Source organism: Mustela erminea, chromosome 2 (genome assembly GCF_009829155.1).
Source record: "Mustela erminea isolate mMusErm1 chromosome 2, mMusErm1.Pri, whole genome shotgun sequence".
Taxonomy (NCBI): domain Eukaryota; kingdom Metazoa; phylum Chordata; class Mammalia; order Carnivora; family Mustelidae; genus Mustela; species Mustela erminea.
Genome location: NC_045615.1, coordinates 106666292 through 106678312, shown reverse-complemented (window position 1 = coordinate 106678312; position 12021 = coordinate 106666292). Strand labels below are relative to the sequence as shown.

Here is a 12021-nt window from a genome sequence, read left to right as displayed (position 1 = left end):
TAAGAAAGAAAATGTAATAGAGATTCTCTACCTGACATGCCCAACACCCCACCCAGCTCCACATGGAGGGAGCAGCCACATCAAAATCTTGGAGCAGACACTTAGTAGGAAAAAACAAACAAACAAACCAAACCACACTTTGAGAACACTGTTATAGTATTTCAAATTTGTATGCGCCTCAGGGCCTTTGCATAGCCTTCTCCTCTCTGCCTGCTGTGCTCCTATTTCAGGTATTTTCATGACTCACTCCCTCAGCACTTTCAGGTCCTGAGCACTTAATTTAAATCACAGTGAGTGCCCCCTACCACCACAGTCATTCAAATTGTTCCTCAATCTGCTCTGTTTTTTTTTTTTTTCCACACATGTATTCCTTTCCAAGATTATATTATTTACTTATTTTCTAATATTATAGAATTCACTTACTTACCATCTGACTCTTCCATTAGAACATAAGTTTCATGGATTATTTTGTTCATAGATATATTCCTGGCACCCAGAATGACATCTGGCATGTAGTAGGTGATCAATAGATATTCTGGAAAGGAAGGAAGGAAAGAAGGAAAGGAGGGAGGAAGGAAGGGAAGGAAGAAGAAAGAAAGGAAGAAAGGAAGGAAGGAAGAAAGGGCGGGTCCTGTGGGACCAGATACCTTCATTTATTAATTGCTATTATTCCAGCCCCTAGAACAGTTCCATGAACAAATTTGTGAATCAATTAATCTATTGGATCTTTAGATTTTTTATGTTGTCAGAACTCCTACTCATAACCTCTAGATCTTAGTGACAATTTGGGATTTCCTTGTAGTCACATCTCATGCCTCCCTAGTGGCAGGACAGAATAAGAGGGTTTCTGTGGGCTTTTGAGTGTCTTAGTTTATTTACCTATTGATTTGTTATCAAGAGAGCATATGCTGAAGGGGTGAAAACTCTGGTAGGTGCACAGGCCTGGGAGGGAATCTGGACCCCAGGGATTCATCTCCCTTTCTCCTCCTTCCCCTTCCCCTCTTTCCCAGTCATGCCTTGTGAATAGGACTTCATTCTGAAGAGGTTTGGGACTATTTAGAAGCTAATGCCTTTGAAGGCTGAGCACGAGACAAGTTGAGTCTTGGGCATGAAGACCCGTGGCTCCTGCCCATCCAAGAGAAGAGTTGCCTGAGCCAGACGTGGGAAGCGGAGGAGTGGAGAGTAGGCCACTGCTGGTCAGAGCCAGTCCCCTCACCCATGACTGCACACAGTTTATCTCCTTCCCACTCCTGAGGGCAACGGTGTGCAGAAGCAGGTATCTGCTGGTGGGTATCAGACACACAGTCCTGCCGGTTGTTGGCAATTACCAAAGAGCTGTAGGTGTCAGCTGTGGTATTTCCACATATGTCAGGTGCTAGGAGCAAGGACCTTTCAGGAAGAAGCTTTTTTAAATGCCATTGTCTAAATTAGATCTGAGCTTCGATGAGCCTTAGATTCTCGATATTTATCTTATTTCTGTACATTCATTCTTCTGTTCCTATTCTAAGTCTTCATCTGTGCATTACTTTACTAAGTCATTTCTAAAATCATCCATTAAAAACAGATTCACGTATCTTTTATTTGGAGAGAAGTATGCTAGGCATCTGGCAATGATGAATTAGACTCACATCCTTCATTCAAGGAATGAGTCTGGAGGGGAGTTGAGGGGAGACCAACTATACAATGATACCAGACCAGCACTGCCACCACCAGCACTAAATGAGAGCTTACTTTGTGTCAGGCTTTGGCGGAAAGCTTTGCATATATTAGTACTGTACATTAATACATGGATGACTCATTTAATACTTACAGTAATGCAGCCTAGAAAGTAGTATTTTTATCTCTGTTTTACAGATAAAGAAACTGTCTAAGTGAATTGTTCAATGTCACAAAGCTAGTAACAGTGGAGAGATTTCTAGCCAGGATCTAGAACGTGGATGCTTAGCTACTGTCTTAATCTGTTTGGGCTGCTGTAACTATATACCATAGACTGGGGGGGCTTAAATCACAAACATTTATTTCTCAGAATTCTGGAGGTTGGAATGTCCAAGATCAGAATGTTGGCATATTTGGTGTCTGGTGAGGTCCACTTCCTGACTTGCATCTGGCTATCTCCTGGCTGAGTCCTCAAGAGGTGGGAGGGGCAGGGAACTTTCTCAGGCCTCTTTATAAGGGTGCTAATCCCATTCATGAGATGAATCTACCTCTATGACCTCATCACCTCCCGAATGCCCCACCTCCTAGGACCACCATACTAGGGATTAGGATTTTGCTGTATGAACATTGGGGGATACAAACATTCAATCTTAGCAATTACCAAGAGAAGATAAAATGAAAGGCTCGAATTTCTCTTCATTGGCTCTATGGCTTTCATGTGGAAAGTTTGTGACCTTGAAGATTGTGACCTGAATGGATGAGCAAGCTTGGACAAGTAGAGGAGGGAGAAAGAAGGACACTTTAGACATGTGTCATCCAGTAACCACGTCTGCAGTGCTGGAAATGTTCTGTATTCAATATGGTACTAAATAGCCACATGTACCCAGCAAACATTACAGTGTGCCAATGTGACTGAGGAAATGAATGTCTAATATTGTTTAATTTTAATTACCTTGAATGTAACTGGCCACATGTGCTTGTTGGTGATATTGGTTGGTGTAGCTCCAAGGATTTCCTGCGTCAACACCGCAGTTGATGTGAGATCAACTCATGTGATGTGGGGATCAGGAGGGCTTCATTTTCTGGGTGGGTGAACCTGAGAGAGATGGAAAATGGGTGTCAGGTAATGGATGTCGCCTGAGGAACTGAGCTATATTGAAAAGACACTGATGACCTGGTCAGGATTCTCAATCTGGCAAATAACTTGACAAGTGGGAAGAAACAGAGAGGGGAGGATGAATTGGATAGTGAGCAGGGGGGAGTCTGGAAAGTGATATTGAGCTAATGCAATCAGAGTCCTGAAGAGGAATTTTAGGAAGGTTTTTAGGATTAGTATACAAATTAGGGAAAAATAATTAGTAAATAAATTAATCAGGTTTTTTTTTTTGGTTTTTTGTTTTTTTTTAATTTGTTTGTTTGTTTTTTTCAGAAAGGGAGAGGAGTGGGAGGACCAGAGAGAGCGGGAAGGAGAGATTCTTAAGCAGGCTCCACGCACCGTGCTGAGCCTGATGCAGGACTCGATCTCACAGCCCTGAGATCATGACCCTGGCTGAAATCACAAATCGGTTGTTTAAACAACTGAGTCACCCAGGTGCAGTCAGTCGGGTTCTCATTTTTGATGATTTTGGGCAGTGTAGGGCAGCCTTATTTGCTTAGCTGTAATTTTACCCTAACTGTAATTTTACCCTTTTACCCTTAATTCTTAGCTCAAACTTTATTTGTGACAATAACCAACTTCAGCTGGCTTAAGCAAAAATGAATCATGGTAAGAAAGACAGCTAGATGGCTCATTGTGTCCAAGAACAAGGGCCTCTGGAAGACTGAAACCGAGAACAGGAAAATGAGCAAGAGCACAGGCAGTCCTCTGTCTTTCCTAATTTTTGCTTCTTCAGGTGTCTGCTTTGTTCTCTCTGCAGACTGCTTGCTCTCATGGTGGGAAAACAGCTGCCTTCAAGGTCTCGAGTCTCTATGTCCTCAGCTGCAACCACATGCAAAAACTCATTGAGTGTCCCAGTACCCCAGCTCAAAAATGAGGAGTTTGACTCTCTCTGCTTGACTTATTTCACTCAGCATATTATGCTGAGCATAATTATGCTGAGTGAAATAAGTCAAGCAGAGAGAGTCAATTATCATACGGTTTCACTTACTTGTGGAGCCTAAGGAATAACATGGAGAACATTGGGAGAAGGAGAGGAGAAGGGAGTTGGGGGGAAATTGGAGGGGGAGAGGAACCATGAGAGACTGTGGACTCAGAGAAACAAACTGAGGATTTTGAAGGAGAGGTGGGTGGGGTGTTGGGTGAGCATGGTGGTGGGTATTAAGGAGGACATGTATTGTATGGAATACTGGGTGTGTTGTGTAAACAATGAATCTTGGATGGGCTCCTGGGAGGGTCAGTGGGTTAAGCTTTCAGCTCAGGTCATGATCTCAGGGTTCTGGGATCAAGCCCCACATTGGGGTTCACTCAGCATGGATCCTGCTTCCCCCCTCTATCTCTGCCTGCCACTCTTCCTACTTGTGATCTCTGTCTGTCAGATAAATAAATAAAATCTTTAAAAAAATGAATCTTGGAACACTGAAAAAATAAAATAAAGTTTAAATAATAAACAAACAAACAAACAAACAAAAAACCGAGGCGTTTGGGTCAGATGCCCACTTTGGTTCAAGCAGCTACAGCCTGAGATGTAGAGTCAAAAGTGTCAAGGGCAGCTGGGTGGGGAGAAAAAATTCCAGAAGTAGAAGTTCCCTATGACCTGGACAGATGCACAAATGGTGGCCGCCACAGTTAACTCCTACTGCTCTCATGGGAAAGTGTTGGCTGAGCTGCGGTCCCATTTGAGAAAGGCAGAAATGCCTTCATTAATGCCAACAGTAAACACAGACAGGAGTTCAAACTGTGATCAGAGTTGACAGCCAGAATGTAGCCAGAACACTGACTGGTCAACGCTGGTAATTGTTCTTTCCCATTGAGCTTTTTGTCTTCTCTTCGGCTCACCTTCTGTAACATGCGCTCTAGACTGAGAAATAGCAGTTTCTCCTGGTTAGGATGAAGAGTGCTCCTTCTACCCTCTAAGTTACAGGGAAAGATTCAGGTACAGCACAACAAGACCTGAGACGAATGGTTCTTATTTTGCAACGTAATCGAAGAAGTAGTACTGAATTGTACACATTGTTAATCACACCTCATATTCTTGATTGCTTTTTATCAGGTGCTGGAAATGAATGATCTAATAGTAGTAGTTACTGCAGACCGAGCTGTTCAAATCAAAGACTGGCTCAAGTGGAGGCCATTCAAGTGGAGGTGATAACATGTATGGTCACCCCCCATGCTTGGGAGGAGGCAGTCACTCTCCCATTTTGGAGATGCTCTGAATCCTGTAGGATATGGATACCAGCTGGCAAATGTGCTTGCTGTCAGAGGATTAGCAATTTTTTTTTTTTTTTGGTCAAAGAATGTAGGTTTTCAGGATGTGTGCTTTAAGTATGAGGTCAAGATGGGAAGAGACAAGGAACAAGGAGAGACTGCCAAGGGTAAAGGACCTGTGTTTTTTGCTCTGCCATATTCACATAAAGGTTATATATACTTTGCATTACTTAAACTGTCTTCACAACATTTACCTAGGGCTCATTTCTTGAGCATCCACTAAGTGTCTTTGGTCTAAGTGTTTGTGGTACTATTTTAAGTAGGTGTGATACATCAATGACTAAGTCAGAAAAGATTCTTACCTCCTTTCTGCTTTTGTTCTAGCGTGTTGGCACAGTGGGAGAAGACAGATGACAAACATAATGAGTAAATTATATATCTGATCTTGGAAACTGAGCAGGGTTAGGTCTGGTTAATACTTGGATGGGAGACTGCCTGAGAATACTGGCTGCTGTAGGCTTAAAAAAAAAAAAGGAAAAAAGAAAGTAAATTATATAATGTGTTAAAGGTGATGCTGTAGATCAGGAGGAAAGTAGAGCAGGTTAAGTGGCTAAGTCTTACGGAGAAGGTGGATGTTGAGCAAAGCCTTGAAAGAGTTATAAGAGGTAAAGCCTGGAGTAGTCAGGCAGGGGGAAGAGCTGGAGCAATGGCGTGGAGGTAGGAGAGTCGCTGGAATCTTCCAGCAGCGTCAAGGAGGCCAGTGTAGTTGGAGAGGAGTGGGACAGGGAGGGTTGAAAGTGATGTCAAAGAGGGCAGCTTGTGTAGGGGGTCATGCGGGCACTTGGTGGGGGACACCAAAACATCTTTGAGTTTTCGTCTAAGTGACATGGAGAGCCACAGGGAGCTTGTGAGTGAGAGAGTGGCATGCTCTGACTCAGGTAATTTTGAAGGCATATTTTACATGCAGTAAAATGCACAGATCTGAAGAGTGTCATTTGATAAGTTTTGGAAAATGAGGAAGCCATCACTCAGGCCAAGATATAGAACATTTTGCTCAGTGTTGAAAACTTTTGTCATGACCCTTTATTATTTATTATGTTGATTATTTCTTTCTATTTTATTTGGGTTTGATTTTCGCTTTTGTACTTTCTAGAAGTGGTAGCTTAGATCAGGGGTCAATTAACATTTTCTGTAAAGGGGAGAATGGTAAATATTTTACATTTTGGAGGCCACACATTTTTTTATTGCATATACCCAACTCTGCCATTATAGCGCAAAGCCGTGAGAGGCAGTATGCAATCAAGTGAGCATGGAGTGTTCCAGTAGAACCATTAACAAAAAGAGACAGCAGACTGGTTTGGCTAGTGGGCTGTAGTTTGCTGACTCCTAGATTAGATGGCTGCTTTTGAAGCTTCCTTCTTTTTTATTTTTTGCTATTGTATTGTTCAGTTCTAAAATTTTCATTGATTCTTCTTTATTTCTTTGCTGACACTGTATTTTTAAATTTGTTTCAAGACGGTAATTCCTCACTAAAGCATTTTTATAATGGGTGCATTAAGATTTGGGGCAGGGGCACCTGGGTGGCTCAGTCAGTTAAGTATCCAACTCTTGATTTCAGCTCAGGTCATCTAGATCTCTCTGGTCCTCATCACCTCCCTGTGAAGAACCATCTTTATGCTCTTTTTAATGACTCCGAGACCTCAACACTTCTGTGTCTCTCTCCTCCTGGTCTTTGCTTAGGCTATTTTTCTGCCTTTGGAGGGACCTCCTTACAACAGAACACCTCATTTTTTGAAAACCTGCTTAGCAGAGACTTCTATGATGTCCCTTCTGTAGAAGGAATCTCAGTCTCTGCTATGTCTCTGCAATGTCTTGTAAATAAACACCTCCATTATTGAACCTCAGCAGACAAGCTAAGAAAGTCTCCACTGTGTGCTGGCCACTGTGCCAGGTGCCAGGACTCACTAATCAGTCTCCTCTTTCAAGTTGGAGCTTGGCCTTGTCACCACACTGGAACGGAGCTTCTAGTCTGCAGCTCTTTCTTTCATGAGGACAAACCTATGTCTCTACCACTTCTCTTTGGAAAGGACCTAGCATGAGCCATGACACATAACAGGAGTTTCAGTGCTGGAAAAATCAAGTTATGCTAAGAATAGGACCTTCACTGTTGGGGTTTGTTACCATCAGCAGTAGGTTTGGGATTCCACAGATACCAATCGGAGGATTCATCACCAAGTCTGTGTTGAAATCCCAGCCACAATGTTTGTGTCATCAGGAACGAAAAGTAATTCCTCTATGTTGTGGAACTATGCACTGTTGGAACTTATTGTAGAGATCAGGTCATTAATCCAGTATACCCAAAAGTGTGCATGTGTTGGACTGATTGAACACAAGGTGACTTAGGGTGTAGATGGACTCAGTTTTTCATAGTTATATGTTTCAAATGTACATTAGAAAAATACACATAGCATACCCATGATATTACTGTTTAACATGTAAGTATAAAGGCAAACATTAGATAATCATGTTTTAAGTAACAGAATATATAACATGAAGACATGGTAAAAATCGGGAAGGTGGCACATGAATAAGAACAGTTTGCTTATTTTGCCGATGACTAAAACCAAGGCATGGAAGAGTTTTGCTCAAGGTCCTACAGCTTGAGAGTGGCTAAGCAGGAATGAGGCCTCTGACCACCTTGGTCTCCAGCTGGAGAAATTTCTATGTTGCGTTCCTAGCTCCAGGTGGCTGTAGAGAAGGACAGACTGGAGAGTAGGAATTTGGGTGTGGGCACCAGGTGGCCTGTTTGGAGCCATGGAAGAGTGTGGGAAAGGAGGAGGAAACCAAAGGGAACAGAGAGGGCTGGAGTGTGATAATAAGCCCTCAGTTGAGCCCGGGCTGCCGACAGCAGTGGGTGGCCTTGCTCTGGTTACAGCTTCTCTCTGCGGGGGGCAAGGTGGAAGCTTCACTTCAAGAGAGGCTCCTGCCCTTAGCTAGCATATTAATGCCAGTGGACCCTGGTACCAGAAAAGGGCCAAGTAAGAAAATTTTTTTCCATTCATGTCCAGACAGTGTCTCTTTTTTATTTTGTTACACCATGTAGTACTCTTTGGTGCCTTTGGATTGGAGGTATGTTTTCACCCCACTGAGGGAACTGTCTTTGGGGACTGGATTGGAAGGGATAGAAGAAAGGAATCCCGCTATCCTTCCGTGTGCTGCTCCCCAGTCTACCCTGACAAACACTGCAGCAAAGAACAAACATGGCTCTACCAAGAATTAGTTCTTCAGAGAAATCCCTCCTTGTCTGCACAGGGACCTGGGAGCTATCACTTTGCTGGAATTGGCTGGCTGTCCTTGGAGTGAATGTTGTTTTGGATTCCTTGATTTCTTTGGAAGGACATCTTCTTAAATGGTGGGATTTTTTATGCCAGGATTCAAGGTAGGGAAGCCTGCCCCCCATTCTCTCCCCACAGAGCATTCCTTTCCCCCCGCACTTATTCCAGAAATATATATTGGGCACCTACTTGGTCACCTTGGGCCCTAGAGACACAATGAATACAAGGCAGGCAAGACCCCCACCCTCTTACATTCTAGTGGGGACACACCAATGCACACATAAAGGCTGGAGTGAAATATGTAGATTGTGATCCATACCACGGAGGAGAAACACTGGAGATGAGCCAGGGAATGACAGGCAAGTCCTCATTTTGAGGGGTGGGCATGACAGACCCATGGGAGGAATTAAGCCCCAAAGAATCAGGAGGCAGGCACCATGTGAAAAGCTGAAGTCTTCCAGAGCCCTGTCCATGGAATGACTAAACACACTGGGTTGGAGGTGGGAGAGAGATTGGCTCCATTCCCAAAGGCCAGTGTGGCTGAAGTGTGGTGGTGCTGAGTGGGTGGGGGGAGGAGTCTGGGAAGTGGGCAGGAGCCAGATCATGCTGGTCTCTGCAGGTCATGGTAAGGGGGTTGGAAGGACTTGCTTTGAAGAGCAGTGGGGAGCACTGTAAATCTTATTGCCAGTTGCTGGTGTCAGACCTGGGGGTTGAGGTATTGGTCAAGACACCCCTACGCTGGGCTGACTCAAGCCCAGACATCAGCAATGTCCACCAGGGAGGATACAGGAATGACTGACCCAAGTGTCATCCTATCCTCTCGCTCTGGCTGGATTTTGATTTATACTTCCATCTTTTATAGAGGGACTCCCCAAGGCCTTTTAGGCCTCATTATATCCAACAAAGCAGGTTCAAGACATAAACCTTTGTTTGAAGTAACTCCAATGGGAAATTTTCTTTACAATGCAATACTAGGAAAAAGTAGTCTGTTTTCTAAAGAACATTATGTGTTTTCTCCTTCTCTTTGACAGAAAGATTTATGGAACTGGCTCTTTTTCCCTCTGCCTTTGGGTTGCTAGGACACTCAGGGCAAAATCTTTGGTGCTCAAACAGATTGACAAAGTGTCATGACCTGAAACATTCTGATTCTATTTCCCATTCTTGGTCCTGACTTCCACTTGAAAAAAATATAATTTTCCTCATCCTCTTTTTTTTTTTTTCAGATCCTTTCTAGATCAAAACAGGCATAAACTAAAAACAACAACAACAACAACAACAACAACAACAAAAACAACTCACTTCCCAAAATGGCCCTCCTGTGGTCCAAGCCAGTGGCTCTCCCATTCCCTGGCTTTTCAGTGTCTCCTCTGAGGCCCAGCGAGGGCCCACCTCCAGCAAGAGCTCTTCCCCACTGTGACTCTTCTCCAGATCTCTGCAGCTCTTCTGGTGAGTACTACACTAGGCAGCTCAGCACTCCTAGTGACTGCGAGTCACTGGAGTGCTTGGATGTGATTTAGGTGTCATGAGACTCACTGTGTGCACTGTGTTGAGAACAGACCCAAGCGAGTGCTCTGGTCTGAATTATATCTTCCCTCAAGTACATATGTTGAAGCCCCAACCCCAGCATAATGGTATTTGGAGGTGGGGCCTTTGAGAAGCAATCAGGTTTAGGTAAGGTTGTGAGGGTGGGACCCTCAAGAGTGAATCTGTGTCTTTATGAGAAGAGGAAGAAAGATAAGAGAGATTTCTCTGTCTCTCTTTCTGTTGTGTGAGCACATAGTGAGAAGGCAGCTGTCTGCAAGCCAGGAAGTGAGCCCCCACCAGGAATCAAATTGACCAGCACCTTGAATTTGGACTTTCAGCCTCCAGAACTGTGAGAGAGAAATGTGTGTTGGTATTCTGTCACAGCAGTGAGAGCTGACTGAGACGCTGGGGCAGGGGTAAGGAGAAGAATTGTGTTGGAACCAGCATAGCAAGGGAGGTGGGAGATGTTTGATACAGGATATATATAGAAAACAAATTTCTGTGGATTATAAGTGAGCAGATTAAGGATGGCTTCAAAGATCTGGACCAATGACATGAAGGGTGGAGATTCCATTAGTGGGATGGAGAAGACTTTAGGAACTCCAGTGTCAGTATGCAAGGCTGGGACACCTATGAGTCATGTGCAGCAGAGATGCCCCATGGCCTGGGAATCTGAGGTCTCACATCACCACTCCAAGCCTCCTTTTCCTCTTCTGTCAAATGGACATAGTTGTACCCTTAATGAGACAGAGAGTCAGAGGGGTGGGAAGGATGAATGGATGTGTAAGTCAGAGGGTTGAGCAGATATAAAAAGTGATCATTTCACCTGCTGGTTGGAGGCCTGTGAGGGAAGACTGTGCTGTCCAAAGAGCATCTCAGCTTCTTCCTCTATTTGAACCATCCATCCTGTGACATGCAGATTCTTAGCCCATTGCAGACCTATAGAATTGGGATTTCTGAAGATGAGACTCGGGAATTTGTTTTCCCACCTCTCCCTAGCTGATTCTCATGCACCTAGAAGCTTGAGAAAGTCCCTTCCACTATTGGTCAGGCAGTGTATCCTGAGGATACTAGGAGTGGGTAGAGCCAGTGGGTGGAACATACTGTGGCCATGACCAAGTCAAGAAGTCCAAGTGAAATTGAAAAAGTAAGGGGTGCCTGGGTGGCTCAATTGGTTGGGTGGCTGCCTTCAGCTCAGGTCATGATCCCAGGGTCCTGGGATTGAGTCCCATATCGGGCTCTCTGGTCAGTAAGAAGCCTGCTTCTCTCTCTCCCTCTGCCTGCCACTCTGCCTACTTGTGCTCTCTATCTATCTGTCAAGTAAATAAATGAAATCTTTAAAAAAAAAAAAAAAAAGAAAGAAAAAAGAAAAAGTAAGCATGAGCCTGGAGACTACAGGGGCAGCTCTTGGAATGGAGCAAAAAAAAACAAAGTCAGGAGCAAAGTGAGAGAGCCTAGATGAGCCCAGAGAGTGGGCTTGGAGGATGGGAGCCAAGGGGTGCTTGTGTTGGTCTCCAATGACAAGATGCATGCAGTGGGCTGGGCTGGGCTGGGCTAAGGATTGGAACCGAAGTCTTCTGAGGGCCAAGTTCCACATTTAGGGGATTCACCTAGGGTGATCGTGCTAATGGTACAAGTTTGACCCACTTTCTTCCTGTCCAGCCACAGCCCTGGGAAGGAGGCTCAGTGAGTGGCTGGAGCCTCCCTCTGTAAGACCGGCCTTCTTTGTTCTCACCAATCCCCGGCCTCTTGCTTCGGAGTCCTCCTCACCATCATGTAGGTGGCAATTGATTCATAATGGACATGTTTTTATTAGAGTAATGGTACCACTTTCTGCAGAAAAGAGCAATGCAATTTTGTTAATGAAAGTCATGTGTTGAGACAGGGTTGGATGGGAACTTCTGGGTCTGGTTTGGCTCTGGCTCAAAACCTTCCGGGAAAACACAAACTTTCAGGGCCACACCCAGAAAGTCCCATTTACCTCTGTCAGGACCATCTGCTTTGGATTAGAGAAATAATAACAGTGTTCTCTCAGTGCCCTTTTATAAATATAAAATGTGTAATAAAGTGGTTATTAGAAGGTAATCAATGGTGCTTATGTTTTCTTTTGGGAGGACATTGATGGTGAACTTGCACAGAATC

At 44.2% G+C, this 12021-nt stretch overlaps 1 long non-coding RNA gene across 1 annotated transcript in view; it reads left to right on the top strand.

Moving 5' to 3' along the window:
* The window catches only part of LOC116584888, a 90190-nt gene that overhangs the window by 17300 nt on the left and 60869 nt on the right, over window positions 1-12021 (top strand). Inside the window, exons 6-8 of the long non-coding RNA XR_004283366.1 lie at window positions 1011-1286; window positions 8333-8459; window positions 9579-9801. This is a non-coding gene — a long non-coding RNA (uncharacterized LOC116584888). The remainder of the gene's footprint in view (window positions 1-1010; window positions 1287-8332; window positions 8460-9578; window positions 9802-12021) is intronic.